General features: G+C 39.2%; 1 pseudogene; it reads right to left on the reverse strand.

Annotated features, from left to right (window-relative positions):
* Positions 1–3,613: 3,613 nt before the first annotated feature.
* LOC133053796 (NADH-ubiquinone oxidoreductase chain 1-like) lies at positions 3,614–6,389 on the reverse strand (annotated as a pseudogene).
* Positions 6,390–10,080: the final 3,691 nt, after the last annotated feature.

The raw sequence follows: 10,080 nt of genomic DNA on the forward strand, positions 1-10,080 counted from the left end.
ATTGGTAGAACAACTCGGTTATCTACCTCTAGTAATCGCAGTTCTCCTGGCTTTAATTCTGATGTTGGAATTATATAAGAGTCAAAGCTTAAGTCTTCATAATCCGTATATTCGTAACTTCAGTATCATTGGTGTCCTATAGTTTTTACTGTGAGAGATGGGTTATTGATTTCGTCTATTATATATAAAATTCGCAGGGATGGAAGAGCGATTAAAATTAGAATAATAGCTGGTAGGATTGTTCAGATTGTCTCTACCTCTTGGGCATCTATTGTGCTAGTGTGTGTTAATTTTGTTGTTAGTATTAATGAGATAACATAGAGTACTAGCGAGCTGATTAGAAAAACAATTATTAGCGTGTGATCATGAAAATGTAATAATTCTTCTATAATAGGTGATGTTGCATCTTGGAAGCCTAACTGTATGGGATAAGCCATATGAGGTGTACGGGGTTTTCACCTGTAACTTAACCCTGACAAAGTTATATAATGTTTTACTAACACCTCATTAATTGAGAAAGACATAGTGGTTATGATGTTGGCTTGAAACCAGCTATAGGGGGTTCGATTCCTTCCTTTCTTATTTCAAGTTAACGTATGTAGGTTCTTCAAATGTGTGGTATGGTGGGGGGCATCCGTTTAGTCACTCTAAGTTGGTTGTTGTTAGTTCTACGGTTGAGACTTCTCGTTTAGATGCGAATGCTTCTCAGATAATAAAGACTATTAGTATAACTGCTGTTAAAGAAATAAATGAGCCTATAGATGAGATGGTGTTTCATGTTGTATACGCATCTGGGTAATCAGAATAGCGTCGTGGTATACCAGATAACCCTAGGAAGTGTTGTGGAAAGAAAGTTATATTTACACCTACAAATATAATTACAAAGTGGATTTTGGCTCATGTGTCATTGAGGGTATATCCTGAAAATAATGGGAATCAGTGAACAAATCCTCCCATAATAGCGAATACAGCTCCTATTGACAGTACATAGTGGAAATGTGCAACTACATAATATGTGTCATGAAGGACGATATCGAGAGAAGAGTTGGCAAGAACAATTCCGGTTAAGCCTCCAACTGTAAAAAGGAAAATAAAACCTAAAGCTCATATTATAGCAGGTGATCATTTAATATTACCTCCGTGGAGTGTTGCTAATCAACTGAAGACTTTTACCCCAGTCGGAATAGCAATAATTATGGTAGCTGATGTAAAGTAGGCTCGTGTATCGACATCTATTCCAACTGTAAACATGTGGTGGGCTCATACGATAAATCCTAAAAATCCAATTGATATTATAGCCCAGACCATTCCTATGTACCCAAATGGTTCTTTTTTTCCTGAATAATATGTTACGATATGGGAAATTATGCCAAAGCCGGGTAAAATAAGAATATACTTCAGGGTGACCAAAGAATCAGAATAAGTGTTGATATAGAATGGGATCTCCGCCTCCTGCTGGATCAAAAAAGGTTGTATTTAAATTTCGGTCTGTTAATAATATTGTAATTCCAGCTGCTAGTACTGGGAGTGAGAGAAGTAGTAATACAGCAGTGACTAGTACGGATCACACAAATAGGGGAGTTTGGTATTGTGACATAGCAGGGGGTTTTATATTGATAATTGTTGTAATAAAGTTAATGGCCCCTAGAATTGAAGAGACACCTGCCAGGTGTAGAGAAAAGATAGTTAGGTCCACTGAGGCTCCTGCGTGAGCTAAGTTACCAGCTAGAGGGGGGTACACAGTTCAGCCTGTTCCTGCGCCAGCTTCAACTATAGATGATGCTAGAAGTAGTAAGAAAGAGGGAGGAAGGAGTCAAAAGCTCATATTGTTTATTCGAGGGAATGCTATATCTGGGGCACCAATTATTAAGGGAACTAGTCAGTTACCAAATCCTCCGATTATAATTGGTATAACTATAAAGAAAATTATTACGAATGCATGTGCGGTTACAATAACATTATAAATTTGGTCATCTCCAAGTAGGGTACCAGGTTGGCCCAGTTCAGCACGAATCAATAGGCTTAAAGCTGTTCCTACTATGCCTGCTCAGGCACCAAATAGTAGATACAGGGTACCGATATCTTTATGGTTGGTTGAGAACAATCAGCGGTTAATGAACATAGGTAGAATGGCTGAGTGAAGCATTAGACTGTAAATCTAAAGACAGAGGTTTATATTCCTCTTTTTACCAAGTCCTGTGGTGAATTTCATGTTGAATTGCAAATTCAAAGAAGCAGCTTCAAACTCTGCCGGGGCTTCTCCCGCCTTTTTTTCTTCGCGGCGGGAGAAGTAGATTGAAGCCAGTTGATTAGGGTGTTTAGCTGTTAACTAAAGTTTCGTGGGGGTGGAGCCCACCAATCTAGTGAGGATTTAGCTTAATTAAAGTGGTTGATTTGCATTCAATTGATGTAAGATATGGTCTTGCAATCCTTATCAGGAGTTAAGTATATTGTACTTGCTTAGGGCTTTGAAGGCTCTTGGTCTGGATTAACCTAAACTCCTACTCCAGAATTGATAGCATTGGTGTAAGTGGTAATAATATAGTAGATAGGACAACTATTGTAGGTAGAAGGGTTATTTGTTTTGTGGTAGAAAATTGTCATTTTATTTTTATATTATTTGTGGAGGGAAATATTGTTAGTGCGGTGGAATATGTGAGTCGTATATAGAAATATAAATTTAGTAGTGCTGTGATTGCTATGAGAGTGGGTAGGATGAGGCTGTCATTTTTTGTTATTTCTTGAATAATTATTCATTTTGGCATAAATCCTGATAGAGGGGGAAGTCCTCCTATTGACAGAAGGGTAATGAGGACTAGGACGGTTATTACGGGTATTTTATTTCAGGTATGTGATAGTGATAGTGTGGTAGTAGTTGAATTGGCTATAAATAATGTGAATATAGTGGAAGTTATGATAATATAAATGATTAGGTTTAGTAGTGTTATTGTGGGATTATATGGTAAGACTGCCGTTATTCAACCCATATGAGCAATTGATGAATATGCTATAATTTTTCGTAGCTGGGTTTGGTTTAGTCCTCCTCAACCTCCAATTATGATTGATAGAATGGAGATGGTTAGGATCATGTTTAGGTTAATGGATGGGAAAATTTGGTAGAGAACGGACATGGGTGCTAATTTTTGTCATGTAAGTAGAATTAGGCCTGACGATAATGGAATGCCTTGTGTTACTTCTGGAAGTCAGAAGTGAAATGGGGCTATTCCTAGTTTTATAGTGAGAGCTCCCCCCCCCCCCCCCCCCCCCCCCCCCCCCCCCCCCCCCCCCCCCCCCCCCCCCCCCCCCCCCCCACCCCCCCCCCCCCCCCCCCCCCCCCCCCCCCCCCCCCCCCCCCCCCCCACCCCCCCCCCCCCCCCCCCCCCCCCCCCCCCCCCCCCCCTTCCCCCCCCCCCCCCCCCCCCCCCCCCCCCCCCCCCCCCCCCCCCCCCCCCCCCCCCCCCCCCCCCCCCCCCCCCCCCCTGGAGCTAAACCCTGGGGCCTAGTATTATTGTTGATAGAATGAGGATAAAGATGATTGGATTTATTAGTACGGGAAGGGTTTAAACCAACATTTTCGGGGTATGGGCCCGATAGCTTAATTAGCTGACCTTACTATTAGAATTTGGTGTATTTGGGAGCACGAAGAGTTTTGGATTCTTGGGAGTAGGTTCAATTCCTATAATTCTAGAAATAAGAGGGCTTAAACCTCTATTATTTACTCTATCAAAGTAACTCTTTTGTCAGACATATTTCTTATGTTTGTGGGGGGATGCTTGATATAAAGATGGGTAGTGATACGTGTCATATGCATAGGGCTAATGTCAAGGGTAAAAAGTTTTTTCATAATAGGTGTATTAGTTGGTCGTAGCGAAATCGAGGATAGGATGCTCGGATTCATAAGAAGGAGATTGTTAGTAGTAAAGATTTAATGGTAAAATTGATTGTGTAAAGTTCTGGTAAGATTGGGTTGTGGAATGCTCCTAAGAATAGAATCGTTGTGAAGATGTTTATTATAATAATATTTGCATATTCTGCTATGAAAAATAGGGCAAATGGTCCTGCTGCATATTCTACGTTAAAGCCAGAAACTAATTCTGATTCGCCCTCGGTGAGGTCAAATGGAGCCCGGTTTGTTTCTGCTAGTGTTGAGATAAATCATATTATTGCCAGGGGCCATGCTGGGAAAATAAGTCATACTTGTTCTTGTGTAATAATTAGGGTAGAGAGTGTAAAGGATCCGTTTATTAAGAGGATGGATAGTAGGATAATTGCTAGTGTTACTTCATATGAAATTGTTTGTGCTACCGCTCGTAGGGCCCCGATTAGTGCATATTTAGAATTGGAAGCTCAGCCTGATCAGAGAATAGAATATACGGCTAGACTTGATATTGCTAATATGAATAGGACTCCTAAATTTATGTTGATGAGAGGGTATGGTATGGGTAGGGGGATTCATATGGTTAAAGCTAGACTTAGGGCTAGAATGGGGGCTAGAATAAATATTGAGATTGAAGATGTGGCGGGTCGTAGTGGTTCTTTAATGAAAAGTTTAATGGCATCCGCAATAGGTTGGAGTAGGCCATAGGGACCTACAACATTTGGGCCTTTTCGAAATTGTATGTACCCTAGGACTTTCCGTTCCACTAGTGTGAGAAATGCCACGGCTAAAAGAATAGGGATAATTAGTATTAAAATATTAATTATAAACATGTTGTTAAGGAGAGGATTTGAATCTCTGATTATAAAGTTTTAAGTTTTACGCAATTACCGGGCTCTGCCACCTTAACAAGGCCCTTTTCTAGGGCAAGATTTGTTTGTGAAGTTAATTAAGATGATATCATTAATTAATTTAAGGCGCTTATTTAAAGTTGGCCTTATTTCTCTGGTCCTTTCGTACTGGGAGAAATACATAATAGATAGAAACCGACCTGGATTACTCCGGTCTGAACTCAGATCACGTAGGACTTTAATCGTTGAACAAACGAACCTTTGATAGCGGTTGCACCATCGGGATGTCCTGATCCAACATCGAGGTCGTAAACCCTATTGTCGATATGGACTCTTGAATAGGATTGCGCTGTTATCCCTAGGGTAACTTGTTCCGTTGATCAATTTTTTGGATCAATAAGCGATTGTGTGATTCGACTTGTAGGTCTAGTCTTTAAAATCGCTCGGAGGATTTCTTATTCTCCGAGATCACCCCAATCAAAGCTGTTAACCCATAAAGAGTGTTGTTGTTTCCTTGGTGATAAAATTTGATTCTTTGGGCTAAGTAGTTAAAGCTCCATAGGGTCTTCTCGTCTTATTGGCATATTCCCGCCTCTTCACGGGAAGGTCAATTTCACTGATTAGAAGTAAGAGACAGTAAAACCCTCGTGTGGCCATTCATACAAGTCCTTATTTAGAGAACAAGTGATTATGCTACCTTTGCACGGTCAGGATACCGCGGCCGTTTAACGGTTGTCACTGGGCAGGCAGTGCCTCCAATACTAGTTATGCTGGAGGTGATGTTTTTGGTAAACAGGCGGGGTTTAGTGTTTGCCGAGTTCCTTTTACTTCTTTTAATCTTTCCTTGGGTGCACTCCTGTGTCGGATTAACAGTGTAGTTAATAAGTTATTTATTGTTAGGTTTCTCTTATTTTGCTGTTAATAGTCAGAATATTATCAGGTACTGACTTAAACTTATGCGGGGAGAAGTTGCTTCTTGTTACTCATATTAACATTATTGCTTCTATTTTCAATAGATTAGTCCAGTATTAGACTAGGAGTTGATTATTTATTATTGGAATTAGCATTATTTTATTGTTGAGCTTTAACGCTTTCTTAATTGGTGGCTGCTTTTAGGCCCACTATGGTTTGATATTAAGTTTTACTCTCTAGTTAAGGTTGTATCCATTTCTAAAAGGCTGTACCTTTTTAGACTAACTTTTAAAAATACATTATAATTTGTTTATATTTTTGGTATTTTTAAAGCTGAACTAAAATTCATTTTCTGGACAACCAGCTATCACCAGGCTCGTTGGGCGTTTCACCTCTACTTATAAATCTTCTCACTATTTTGCTACATAGATGAGTTGGTTCTCGATAAATTGTTCATAAGTAGCTCGTCTGGTTTCGGGGTACTTAGCTGAAATTCATTTTGTTAAGTTTTTACTAGTTAACTCATTATGCAAAAGGTACAAGGGGTAATCTTTGCTTTTTTGTACTTTAATTTTTTTCTTTCATCATTCCCTTACGGTACTTTCTCTATAGCGCCGTGTTAAAATTTCTATCTCCTATACTTTTTGTTGTTGAATAAATGTTTTATTTTACAGTGTATTGATAATTTAGCGTGAATGGATTTTTTCGGGCTAGAATTAGTTCAAGATATTCATAATATGTGAAATCTTCTAGGTGTAGACTAGGCGCTTTGTTTAAGCTATATCTTGATTTATCCAAGCACACTTTCCAGTATGCTTACCTTGTTACGACTTGTCTCCTCTCATGTGATTAATACGTATGAATAAATTTGAGTGTATTGTGCCTACTTGAGGAGGGTGACGGGCGGTGTGTGCGTGCTTCATGGCCTAATTCAACTAAGCACTCTATTCTTAGTTTACTGCTAAATCCTCCTTTGGTTACTGGTTTCATAATAACTTTCGTATTAGATTTTCTTAGGTTAGAAAATGTAGCCCATTTCTTCCCATTCCATAGGTTACACCTTGACCTAACGTTTTTATGTATTATGATTGTGCTTACTTTTGTACCTTTTTAGGGTTTGCTGAAGGTGGCGGTATATAGACTGTATTAGCAAGGAATGGTGAGGTTTATCGGGGTTTATCGATTATAGAACAGGCTCCTCTAGAAGGGTATAAAGCACCGCCAAGTCCTTTGAGTTTTAAGCTATTGCCGGTAGTACTCTGGCGAATAGTTTTGTTTACACAACTATTTGTGTTTAGGGCTAGGCATAGTGGGGTATCTAATCCCAGTTTGGGTCCTAGCTATCGTGTTTCAGCGGCTATAAGGTTACCTTCGTTGTTTATTTTTGTTGCAATTATGGCTTTTTACAGCTTAATTGGAATTTAACTTTATTTAGTACAGTGCTTTAACACGCTTTACGCCGTGTGCTTATTAACTTGGGTTAATCGTATGGCCGCGGTGGCTGGCACGAAATTTACCAACCCTAATTAATATGGCTTAGTCAAACTTTCGTTTATGGCTTAATTTTTATCACTGCTGTCTCCCGTGGGGGTGTGGCTGTGCAAGGTGTCGTGAGCTACGGGTGTGTGCTTGATACCAGCTCCTCTTAATCTTATTGACTTGGAGGGCATTTTCACTGGAGTGCGGATGCTTGCATGTGTAAGTCTATTAAGAGCTAATAGGAAGGCTGGGACCAAACCTGTGTGTTTATGGAGTTAATACACTCATCTAGGCATTTTCAGTGCCTTGCTTTACTGTTTAAGCTACATTAACTATGCATAATTAGAGAAAAATTGGCGCTTATATAGTTACCTCCTTCTGAAGTGATATTTGAGTATTGGAAAAGTGATAAATTTAAAATAATATCTAGGGAAAAGTGTGTTAAAAATAGTAGTAACTATATAAGGGGGAAAATAATGGAAGGGGTGGGATGTGAAATAATAATTATGTCCTGTGACCATTAACTATGATGCTCGTGCCTACCATTATGGGGATGCTCAAGATGCAGTTAAGTCCAGCTACAATTCATGCTCCGGGTCGGGGCCTTAGACGGCCATTGCTGAGTCCAAGCATCCCCCAAAAAATTAAAAATACCAAATGTATGACACCACAGTTATGTGTGAGCATGGGCTGATTAGTCATTAGTCCATCGAGATGTCTTATTTAAGAGGGAAGAGTGGGCGATTTTAGGTGAGATGGCCCTGAAGAAAGAACCAGATGTCTGATAAAGTTCATTAAATAGCTACCCCCACAGTCTATGGGCCCGGAGCGAGAAGAGGGATCCCTGTCTAGCGGGTTGTTGGTTTCACGCGGCATGGTAATTAAGCTCGTGATCTAAGGGACGGGATATGCATGTTGACGAGAATTGATTTGACTTAATGTGCTATGTACGATGGACAATGGTATGTACTATGTACTGTAAACAGTAAAAAGCACATGCTTATAAGCATGGGGTATATAATGTAATGTACTATTATACATAGTATGTCCTAATACATTAATTCTATGTACTATAAAGCGTAGGATTGTATCACATGTTTTGCTGTGTAATTAATGGATATAAAATGTAAATTGGATGTTGAGTGGAAAGCTGTATTAAATTATTAGAAATTTTTGAAAATTTAATACTGATAAAGTTCTTGATTTTTATGGAGCTATATTAATAAGCGTCAGGGAATAGTTTAAATAGAACTTCAGCTTTGGGTGTTGATAGTGGGGTTATAGCTCCTTCCTTGAGTCTTAGGGAGGTTGATTGTTCTCCTTTTCTGATTTACAAGACCAGTGTATTGAGTATACTACAAAGACTATCTTCATTTTAGAAGGTTATTCTCGATTGTGCTGGTGGCTGGTATAAGGACTAGAATAATGAGAAAATATAAGATAGATGCTAGTTGTCCAATGGTAATAAAAGGATATTCAACTGGTTGTCCTCCGATTCATGTAAGTGTTAGTAGATCTGCTACTAAGACTCAGAATAAGCATTGACTAAATGGTCGGAATATCATGCTGCGTTGTTTGGATGTGTGGAGGAAGGGTATAAGAATTAGGATCAGGATGGATGAGACTAGGGCTAAGACCCCTCCTAATTTATTGGGAATTGATCGTAGGATTGCGTATGCAAATAGGAAGTATCATTCGGGTTTAATATGAGGAGGTGTGTTGAGTGGATTTGCTGGAGTGTAGTTGTCTGGGTCTCCAAGCAAGTCTGGTGCAAATAGTACTAGTGTTATTAAGAAGAGAAATAGGAATAGGATGCCTAAAATATCTTTAATGGTGTAGTAGGGATGAAAGGGGATTTTATCTACATCTGATGGGATTCCTGTTGGGTTATTGGATCCTGTCTCGTGAAGAAAGAGTAAATGTACTATAGCAAGTGCCGCAATGATGAATGGTAGAATAAAGTGGAAAGCGAAGAATCGAGTTAAGGTTGCTTTGTCTACTGAAAAGCCCCCTCAGATTCATTCAACTAGGTTTGTACCAATGTATGGGATTGCCGAGAGAAGATTGGTAATAACTGTTGCTCCTCAGAATGATATTTGTCCTCATGGTAGGACGTAGCCTACGAATGCTGTAGCTATAACTGTAAATAGGAGAATTACTCCGATGTTCCATGTCTCTAGAAAAGTGTATGATCCGTAGTATAGGCCTCGTCCAACATGGATGAATAGGCAGATAAAGAATATTGATGCTCCGTTTGCGTGCATGTATCGAATGATTCAACCGTAATTGACGTCTCGGCAGATATGGGTGACAGAGGAAAATGCTGTTATTGTATCAGATGTGTAGTGTATTGCTAGGAATAGGCCTGTGAGGATTTGTAGGATTAAGCAAATTCCTAGTAGGGAGCCAAAATTTCATCAGGATGAAATATTTGATGGGGCTGGGAGATCAATAAATGCGTTGTTTACGATTTTTATCAATGGGTGAGTTTTTCGGATATTGATCATTAGTGTTCTTGTAGTTGAATGACAACGATGGTTTTTCATATCATTAGTCATGGTTAGATTCCATGTGAGAATAATGATAACATACATTGTATTTATCTTGAGTATTATTTTTGTGCTTGGTTTTGTAGGATTTTCTTCGAAACCTTCGCCTATTTATGGGGGGTTAGGATTAATTGTGAGTGGTGGAGTTGGTTGTGCTATTGTATTAAATTTTGGTGGGTCCTTTTTAGGTTTAATGGTATTCTTAATTTATTTAGGAGGGATAATGGTGGTTTTTGGGTATACAACGGCAATAGCTACGGAGCAATACCCTGAGATTTGAGTATCTAATAAGACTGTACTAGGGGCATTTGTTACTGGTCTCTTAATAGAAGTCATGATGGTTTATTATGTATTAAAGGATGAGGAGGTGGAGATTGTGTTTCAATTTAATGGTTTAGGGGATTGAGTAATT

Source organism: Dama dama, unplaced genomic scaffold (genome assembly GCF_033118175.1).
Source record: "Dama dama isolate Ldn47 unplaced genomic scaffold, ASM3311817v1 ptg000296l, whole genome shotgun sequence".
Taxonomy (NCBI): domain Eukaryota; kingdom Metazoa; phylum Chordata; class Mammalia; order Artiodactyla; family Cervidae; genus Dama; species Dama dama.